The sequence below is a fragment of the Xenopus laevis genome, chromosome 7S (genome assembly GCF_017654675.1).
Source record: "Xenopus laevis strain J_2021 chromosome 7S, Xenopus_laevis_v10.1, whole genome shotgun sequence".
Classification (NCBI taxonomy): domain Eukaryota; kingdom Metazoa; phylum Chordata; class Amphibia; order Anura; family Pipidae; genus Xenopus; species Xenopus laevis.
In genome coordinates this window covers 39,243,601-39,254,300 of record NC_054384.1, presented here as the reverse complement: position 1 = coordinate 39,254,300, position 10,700 = coordinate 39,243,601, and positions in this window count along the sequence as shown.

The window sequence follows — 10,700 nt, the reverse complement described above, 5'->3', positions numbered from 1 at the left end:
ACATTACATTCTACTCACACTGAAAAAATGCAGAAGAAAAAGCTGCCAGTAGAGCAGGATTATTGCTTTAAATTTAGGATGTGTCAACAGGTACTTTGGGAAAAACCAAATTACTTAGTTCTGCTTCTGTCAACATAAAATATTCAGATATTTATAGGTCAGCAATATAATACAGAGGTAGAAATCAACTAACAGATGCAAAATCTGTTGATGCTGTTTTTTTTATCTTGAAACGACTTATAATGAAACAGTAGCTTTTGTAACAATTGAAGATAAGCAGGTCTCTTGGGGAAACTGTGACTTGCAGCTTAAAGTAGAAACAAATCCCTTATTAGAAAAAATCCTACCCCACATAGACCCCCCTCCCTCTCCCCCCCCCCCCAGCCTAGCTGCTACCCTGGGCAAATGCCCCTAACTTTGTATTTACCCCTCGGTGCAGATTCAGGGATCCCTCTTTTTATTTCCAGAATGTTGGGATGTATGTAAATTGAACTGCACTTGTTGAATCTATAATACAGATTTCTGTTATGTTAGTTACATTATACAGAATATTACAGTTCCAATTTATTTTCCTGTGTGTCTGATGCATGTGATTGCTTATGGGTTCTGGGTTTTTCCCTGATCTGTTAGTCTTCCTATTCCTGTGAGTGGTGTGTGCTCTCTTTCTGCAGTTGCATGTACCTGTACTAATAGAATAACAGTGCTGATATGCTTCTCTCCTAACTAAAAGTTATAAGCAGCAAAGGATTGTGTGGTACTACAACCACTCTGTGCCAGAATTTGATACCAAGGAACTCTGGTAGGCAGGGCTGCCATCAGAAATCACGGGGCCCCACACAACAAAATTGTCGGGGCCCCCCTCACGACACCTCCCCTAACCATGCCCCTAACCATGCCCTCACCTTAACCACGCCCCCTCACCACAAAGGTCACATTCACAAACCGTATAGTGGCCCTGCAGTATGGGGCTCAGGGGCCCTGCAGTATGGGGCTCTGGGGCTCTGCAGTATGGGGCCCAGGGGCCCTGCAGTATGGGGCTATGGGGCCCTGCAGTATGGGGCAATGGGGCCCTGCAGTATGGGGCCCAGGGGCCCTGCAGTATGGGGCTCTGGGGCCCTGCAGTATGGGGCTCTGGGGCCCTGCAGTATGGGGCCCAGGGGCCCTGCAGTATGGGGCCCAGGGGCCCTGCAGTATGGGACCCAGGGGCCCTGCAGTATGGGGCTATGGGGCCCTGCAGTATGGGGCCCAGGGGCCCTGCAGTATGGGGCCCAGGGGCCCTGCAGTATGGGGCCCAGGGGCCCTGCAGTATGGGGCTCAGGGGCCCTGCAGTATGGGGCTCAGGGGCCCTGCAGTATGGGGTTCAGGGGCCCTGCAGTATGGGGCTCAGGGGCTACATTGGTGGCTCAGGGGCTACATTGGTGGCTCAGGGGCTACATTGGTGGCTCAGGGGCTACATTGGTGGCTCAAGGGCTACATTGCTGGTTCAGGGGCTACATTGGTGGCTCAGGGGCTACATTGGTGGCTCAGGGGCTACATTGGTGGCTCAGGGGCTACATTGGTGGCTCAGGGGACTTACCTGGTTGTGCTGGCGTCTTCTTCTTCCTCCAGGAGGGTCTTCTTCGTCATCTTCACCGTCCGTTCGCTGTCTCCAGGAAGCACGTCCTCCTCCAGCGACGTCCTCGATCTTCTGACTGCAGGCGGCAGGCGGCGGCGGCGGCTTAAATAGAGTTGCGCCCGGAAAATGCAGGGCAGAGTCAGGTCGCGGCCGGGCCCTCTAGAAGCGGGGAAATCCACCGGGCCCGAGAGGACTGTCCCCCCAGTGACCCCCTGATGGCGGCCCTGCTGGTAGGTCATCTAACCCTGAATATTAGAGAGTTGTAATGTGTAATTGCAACAGCATTAGGCATATCTATAATGGAAAAGGACATTGGAATCCTTGTAGATAATAAAAATGGCTGTAGAAAACAATGCCAGTCAGCAGCTTTGTGAGCAAATAAGGTCTTGAACTGTATTAAAAGTCATAGATTCGAGAGGAGGGCATAATTCTTGCACTGTACAGAAGGCTGGCAAGGCCCCATCTAGAATATGCCATGTAGTTTTGGTCAACAGCACACAAACAAGATATTATTTAATTAGAGAGGGTTCAGAGAAAGGCTAATTCTGATAAAAGTTATGGAAAATCTCAGCTATGAGGAAATACTGGCCAAATTGGGTTTGTTCACACTGGAAAAGAGGTGCTTCAGGGGTGATATGATAACTATGTATAAATATTTAAGGGGATCATATAATTATATCCATAATGTTTTATTTACCAGTAGATCCTTACAACTGACACATGGACAACCATCCGGTTAGAAGAAAGGAGGTATAATATTCGGAAGGGTTTTTTTTTACAGTAAGAGATGTGAAGATTTGGAATTCTCTCCCTGAATCAGTCATACAGGTTCATACATTAGATAGCATTAAGAAGTGGTTGGATGGCTTTTTAATAAATGGGGGAATACAGGGTTATGAAAGAGCTCACAGTACTAATCAATCCAGGGGCGGGTCATTTTGGAGTCAGGAAGGATTTTTTCCCCCTCTGAGGCAAATTGGAGAGGCTTCAAACTGGGTTTTTTGCCTTCCTCTGGATTAACTAGCAGTTAGGCAGGTTATATATAGATTTAAAAGGTTACATTTGATTGGTGTGTGTTTTAACACAACTTTCTGTTATGTTGACTACAGATAATTCCTCAGCTAAGGCAAGCTGTATGCCACCTCCAGTTTTATGTATAAATGTAACATTGTATGTTTACAATCAAACGAAAGTAATGCAAGATATGGACCCAGAAGTAAAAATGAAGATCCCTCTGTTAAAGGAGAGCTAAACCCTAAAATGACTATGGTTAGAAATGCCATGTTTTACACACTGAACTTATTGCACCAGCCTAAAGTTTCAGCATTTTAAAGGAGAAACTGTTTTCCAAAAAAAGACCCTACCCCCCACCCCACATAGACCCAACTCCCTCCTCCCCCCCAGCCTAGCTGCCCCCCGGGCAAATGCCCCCAGTGGTCAGCTAAGCTGGGGGGGAGCGGGGTCTACGTGGGGTGGGGTTAAGGGTTATTTTGGAAAATGGTTCCTATGGAGAGGCATTTTCAGGAGATTTGTCACCCGCACTCGCTCATAAATAATTGCAGGTGAAAAAATCTCTCCATGTGCCACTGCCCTAAAGAGAATAGCTGGTGGTAAAACCCATGTGTCCTCCTGAGGCAACTAAGACGACTTGAGAAGATTGAAGCGACAGCTATTCTCTTTATCACCGTTGGGAAAGCATTTATAGTAGAGGAGATTTATTGCTGGTGATTAATCTCCCGGTGTGCCATTGCCCTTAAAGATATACTATGTTAAAAGAATGACAAAATCATTAAGAAAAATAAAAAGTCAATTTAAAAATGGTTAAAAGGCACCAGTAACCTTGTGTGTATTCAAAATCGGCACCATGTTTCATTGCCTTTATATGCATTGTTATCTGTTTATTCCAGGGCCGGAACTAGGGGTAGGCAGAGTAGGCATGTGCCTAGGGCGCAAAGCTGAGGGGGCGCCAGGCACGTACCTGCTCTGTTGCCTACCCCGTGTCCGGTCCCGTCTCTCCCGGCTCTTCTGCGCATGTGCATACACATTTTGCGCATGCGCGCTGGAGCGAAATTTCGCGCATGCGCGCTGGCCCGCCAGGTTGCCTTGGGCGCCTGGCCGGGCCTGTGACACCTGAAAGCCCCAAAGAAAATGTTCTATCCCTATTGCGGTATTAAACCTACACAATAAATTATTGGGAACAATAACAAAGGTAGTCTAACTCTGAGCCCTTTTTTCAGTACAAGCCTGGACTTTCCTTCCAGTAGAGTCTGTGAGAATACTGGTAGGTAAGACTATTATTTCTTGAGAAAAACTAATCATTTTACTGTTGCAATGAATTTTTCTGGAAGAAAAAGTAGTTCATTGACCCCCTCCCCCAGTGAATACAGTTGCAAACCTCTGAGCCTAGGTTTATAACCTGACTTTTTTTCTTAGTAAAGTAAAATCAGAAAATGTATTTTATGCATGCGGACAGTCCTAGATATCCAAAAGGACTACTGCTTAAAGTGGACCTGTCACCCAGACACAAAAATCTGTATAATAAAAGTCCTTTTCAAACTAAACATGAAATCCAATTTCTATTTTTTATTAAAGCATTCATAGCTGTTGTAAGCTCATTTAGAAATCTCAGCTGTCAATCAAATATTGTCTGCCACTCCTCTATGCCAGTGGCATAGAGGCGGGGCAGACAATTACTTTCACTTTCCATTCAGCACTTCCTAGATGTCACTGCTCTCCCCACATTCCCCCATTCTCTTTATCATTTAATTGTGTAACCAGGGCATGGGGGTGGATATCAGGTCCCCTATTCTGGTGCACAAACACGATTCTGAGATGATACAAGGCTTGTCTTAATAACAAAATGGCTGCTGCTTGCTATAATTTTGAAATCCCAGACTGAAGGATGCAAGATTCAAATAATTTATATAGTTTAATTAAAGTTCATTTTGCTTGACTAATGTGATAAAATTGGATTTTGACTAATTTGTTTGGGTGACGGGTCCCCTTTAAGGGATTGTTCACCTTCCAAACTCTTTTTTTCATTTCAGTTGTTTTCTGATTGTTCGCCATAAACAAATACTTATTTTCCATTGCTTTCTATCTTATATTTTTTACAGTTTTCCCAATATGTAAGTTTAAAGTTTAATGTCTCAGTCTGGCAGCTCATTAATCCAAGAGCATTCTGAACTGTTACAATTTCTATATTTAGATAATACAATTAGTTGATCCATTTCTCAGCAGTATCTGTGGAATATCAGAAACTACTGTATCAATTCTAACAGCTGCCTTTAATGAAACTCAGGGATTCTGCTCAACAAAGATAACAAATGTATCAATTAAAAACTGTTGGTGATCCCACCCCCCTCCAAGAGCTGCTTTAGAAGGTAAAAAATATAACTTTATACTTCAATATTAGAAAAACAGTCACAAAAATAGAAGGTTACTGGAAAAGTATTTCTGTCAAGAGAAAGAAAAGTTACTTACCACCACATGTGCTTTGCATGTACCCAGCTGGATAGTCTGGCTAGCATGATATTACCCTTTAGTTACTCTTTAGTCAGGTAGTCATCTAAAACATTCCATAACCATGTTTAGTTCAGATTATTGCCTGACAAGGAAGTGTTTGGGCATACACTACCCTCAACTGATCCAATCAATTGGTCCAGTGTGTTGCCAAATTAATTAATATCTGGCCAAAAGCAAACTTATTGGTTGCTATGGGTTACTACAAGTGGGGAAACTGTGCTCCTTTTATTAGGTATAGATGTAATTACAGAATTAACTGAGCCATGAAATTTTTATAATCAAGCTTACATTTCATGTAAATAAACCATTTTCATAATAATATACTTTTTTTAGTAGCATGTGGGTAATTGGGTAATCCTAAATAGAAAATTGAGATGAGTATTTTACTCCTATATGTTCTGTTATCCTGGTAGATCAATGATTAGCTGTCCTGGTACAAAACTTCCTTTGGTTGGTTGAAAGGATGTAAAGAGCAAATGCATACCACTTTATACTATTTAATTGTATGGGCAGTCAGCCCAAACTGAGAGAGCAATGTAAATATCACTTTTAAGTTAACTTATAGTATGCTATAGAATGGTCAATCCTAAGTAACCTCTTAATTGGTTTTCATTATTTATTTTTTATAGATTTTGAATAATTTGCCTTCTTCTTTTGATTCTTTCCAGCTTTGAAATTGTGGTCACTGACGCCACCTAAAAACAAATGCCTTTTAAAGGAACTGTTCAGTGTAAAAATATAAACCGGGTAAATAGGCTGTGCAAAATAAAAAATATTTGAAATATAGTTAGTTAGCTGCTTTATATGATGTAAACTATCTGTTGCATAAGTATTCATTTTGGGGGTATAGTTTTCACCTGCAAGTTCTTCTTGCTGGATAGTAATTCTTCAATAAATAACCACAGCTGTTGTACTGGACATTCTTGCTATCCAAATTTGAATAAATGCCACCTAAAGAAGAAGCATAAAATGATTTGTAAAGATCTGCAAAATTGTTTAGTTTCTTGTTCTTGATTTCTTTTCCATTTGATCTATCATCATTATTGTTGGAATAATTGTAATCATATATACTGACCACAAGATGGTGGTGTTATTTAAAAACATTTGAGCACTATATTTTCTGTGATGAATTAAAATCAGTACACAAACATAGAAGCTGTTTTATCAAAAATCGAGAAAAAACACGGAAGCGGAAAAAAAATGTGTTTTTCAACATGTAATGCATTGTAGGAATTGGAGTGATTAATGGAAAAGAGCTGTGATCTGCTACATTGTAGTCAGAGCCAGCAGTGAGCACAGAGAATAGCAAGAGACAGACAGGTATGTGTACTACTTTTAATAGCAATAACATATCCAAATTTATATAGTTTTCAAACTACAAAGGTACAACTACACGAGTGTCTTCAACACGATTCCCGGAGGATCCGACACGTTGTGCCAAAACGCAGGCATCTAGTCGGATGCAACGGAAAATAAGGTAAGCTATAGCAATGTCGAATGTTGTCGAAGCATTCATCCGACGCAACATGACTGTCAGATGCAGACGCAGCGTCTGCATCCGACATTGGTATTTCTTACCTTATTTTCCGTCGCATCTGACTTGACGCCTCCGTTTTGACATACTGCGTCGAATCCTCCAGAATCCCATTGAAGACGCCCTAAATTATGAAATATCTATTATTTTATTAATATATGCTGGGAAGTTCTTAATGTTATATATACTGTACTTTCATTAGTAAAATATGTATTTTTTTTTGTTTACAAAAACACCTACTGCTTCTACTGTCTCTCTGAAAGTGCTGTTCTGGTGGCAGCAGGCACTCAAGGCTTATAAGAAAAGCTTAAAGACACTTTTATCTGCATAATTTTGTGTTTCATTAACACATACACTCTAGTCTAGTACTACAGATGACAATGTGTTATTCACTAGTTTGATCAATACAGCATTTAGCTGCTGTTTAACCCAAAGAAGAAATTGATTAAAAAAAACGAATCTGGGGAGGAGCAGATCCATCTAATTTTCTAGATATACAGTATATTATATTACGAAAGTGCTGGAATTTGGTGCTCGTTTTAAAGAACTTTCTGAGCACTGGTTCAGTGAGGTTCCATATAGACACTGTAAGATATATGTGTAAAAATGGCACAATATTGTGTATATTTCACCAGTGTTTGACTGGTGAATATAAACCTCCCGGGAAATAAGTGTGTTTCTGCAGCAAAAGCTGGATAATTTATCCCTGGAGTGAATGGAGGAGAGCAGGGTGAGCTTCCATTCCATGCTCCATAAAGTGTGTTCAGCTGCCCAGGTAAAGGTAGCTAAGTAATTAGGCTGCAGATGAGCTGTAATTAAAAGGAGGTGTAAGACTAAACCTCAGGGCTTCCCCTTTGAGACCTCCTTGAGTGGAGGAGGGTGAGGAGCTGTGAAAACCTCCTGGAGTGGAGGACGGAGAAAGAGTAGCTGGGAAAGAGAGTTTGATTCCCATAGAGTTAAACAGTTGCAGAGAGCTCCAAAAGCACTGGAGATAGGAAGAGAGAAACCCCTCCCAGGAGACGAGTGCCTAGAGTGAGCCAAATAGAGGATTCTGGGATTTGTGTACTCCATGCCTATGAGAGCTGGACAACATGAGTTTGTGTAAACACCAGTGAGAGTGTTAGAGCTGGACTACTAATTCATATGTTGAAGCAAGTGTGCTGAGGCATTGTTTTGTATATAAGAAAAGCCAGTCAAGCTGCATTTGAACTCTTAAAGGTGGTGTCAGTCTCCATTTCTGTGCTGAAAACTGTACAGTGGCTATGGTCTTTGCTACCTGAAGGTCTCAACACCTGCAGATATAGCCAGTCACTTCCTCATAGAATTCCTCTCATTAATAGAACGGTTAAAATGCTGCATGTGAAACCAGAGAGCTTTGAATGATTTCTGTTGAGTAAAATGCCTTCTAGCACTCATGTGTCAAGGCTTTGGATTATGTAAAATGGAAAATCACAAAAGAATATTGGTGAGAGGATTCATGTGAGTGGAAGAAAAACAACAGAGCCATAAAAAATTCAGTATGGAATTTTAAACTACATTATATGGATTGTCTTTCTAAATTCATAGTGTGTGACTGGGACAAGAGTGAAAGTAAGTGGATGTGTATTCCTTCTGTGTTGCATACAAATGAGGAAATGGACTCTCTGCTCGACATGTTTTGCATGTGAACCCATTTCCTTGGCTAATCATCAAGCACCATCATTAATCTGATTTTTGGTTGCTGAGAAGTGCTGAAACCAGCAACCAGATTGTTTTTACATTTCATATTGGAGAGAGGCAGAAAAGAAAGGAAAAGTAGAAAAACAGGAAAAGAAGATTAAATGCAAACTGTTCATTCTAAGACAAAAAGCCCCTTAAATAAAATAAAGGGATACTGATAGAGAAGTTTTATGTGCTTGTTTGAGTATTATCAGGTTGATAGGGTAAAGTACAGCTATGGGACTTAATATCCGGAATGCGAGGGACCTGGTGTTTTCTGGATAAACTGCCTTTCTATAATTTTGACTTTAAGTCTACTGAAAAATCACTTATAAAATCATTAAATAACCCAATAGAATGCTTACTTAGGACAAAGTACAAGGGACTGGTTCATTATCATAGAATACAAAATTAAATTTTAAAAAAATAGTAATTATTTGATTAAAATGGAGTCTAAGGGAGACGGCATTCCCATAATTTGACGTTATCTGGATAATGGGTTACTGGATAACGGATCCTATACCTGTATTTTAAATGTGAAAACACACCCCTTTCTCTAGTATGCCCAACACATTATCCTGTTTTCCTTGGCCTTCCTAACCTGGTCTTCCCCTACCTAATCTACGTTGCCATTTCGAAAATGTAATTCTTTATATGTGGCTTATTTTTTAAATATATCTACATTAAATACACAGTAAAAACATTTATTTATTAAAGTAATACACACAAAAATAATATATTTATCCATAAAGTAAGGTTTAAGCTCCTTGCAGGGAAATGACATGACTTACTATGGAGCACTTTTTTTACGATTTATGCGTATAAGCTTTCCATAATTGGACTGATAAAATTATGTACAGAATAGCCTATAAGAGGCCATTTAAGGGATCACCTGGTTGATGAATTAAATGAACCTCCACTGAAACAGGATACATGGTTAAGTCAGACATAAGGTATGAATAGCTGGGGTAAATAATTGCAACTTTGTAAGGGCTCTTACACACAGGTGTTTCGCTTTCTTCTGTTCAGCCGCAGAGGAGCGCAGAATTAAACGCAATCAATTATTGTAAAGGGAACTGTGCTCACACAGACGCATGTAAGCCCCTAATGCAGATGGAATGCAAGATGCTGTGTACCACCTGCATTTGGCGCTTACATGCGTCTGTGTGAGTACAGCCTGCTTGACAAATCATTTACTCCTGCGCTCCCTTGCGGCTGAATGGAAGAAAGCAGAACACAGCAGAGCAAAGTAAAAAACACCCGTGTGTAAGAGTCCTAAAACACATTTTATCGTCCAGGAACTGGTCAATGTTTTTGTACAACATATTTTATTCATTATATAAGTTATCAGGTTATTTCACCTGAATTTACAAGTACTTTGCAATAGTTACTTTTTATTTGTAGCATTAAGTTGTTCATCTTAATATATTGGTTAATGTTTCTCTTTTACAATTTGCTACTTTTCTATTGATTGCTACTTATATATATTTAGGATTGTGTGTGTATATATATATATATATACTGTATATATATATACACACACACACACACACACACACTGGGAGTCATTTGGACTGTTATAATTTTTCAACCCAAACTAAATATGTAACTTTTTAACAATACAGCTTGGAGAATGCATTTATCAAGCGGGATGAATTAGACATTTGCTGGGTAGGGTTTTTAAAGGAGGTCAGTTTTTATATGTATGGTTTGGCAAAGTGTTAAAGATTAATTCATTAAGAATAGCTTCAACAAATGAGATGGCTAAACTGGGACTAGAACAGTCTCTACTGATGTATTAAAAAACAGAAGCATTATTTTGGCCTATTGTATCATATAGGACACTTGCTTAATCCTAAACCTTTTTTAGTTACATGAGACTAGAGATGGTGATGCCTATCTATACACTGCAGGCTTTAAAATCAGAATGCATCCCAGGTGCATATTCTATAATGGAAGACTACATGGGGATAACTAACGCCATAGGAACTATAAGGCATTACTGTAGCCCTGCAGAACCATAATTCCCCCAAAAGTAAAATGTAACACATTTGTCATTTTCCTTGGACAGCAGCTTTGTGCAATCATTGTGGGTTAGGGTTAGATGTGGATCAGAGTGGGTAAGTACACTCCTCCTCTGCTCCTAAAGATTCCCTCTCTTGGAATAAGAGATGTGCACAGAAGTAGCGGAATGAGTGAGAAGATTCGGTACGAGTGGGGTGCGGGTAATAGTAACATTTTGTGGGTTAGTGTTGGATGCAGGGTAATATTTTGCAGGGTTTTCTACTACTCACTACTCACTACTTCTGAGTATTTGCAACTCCCTGG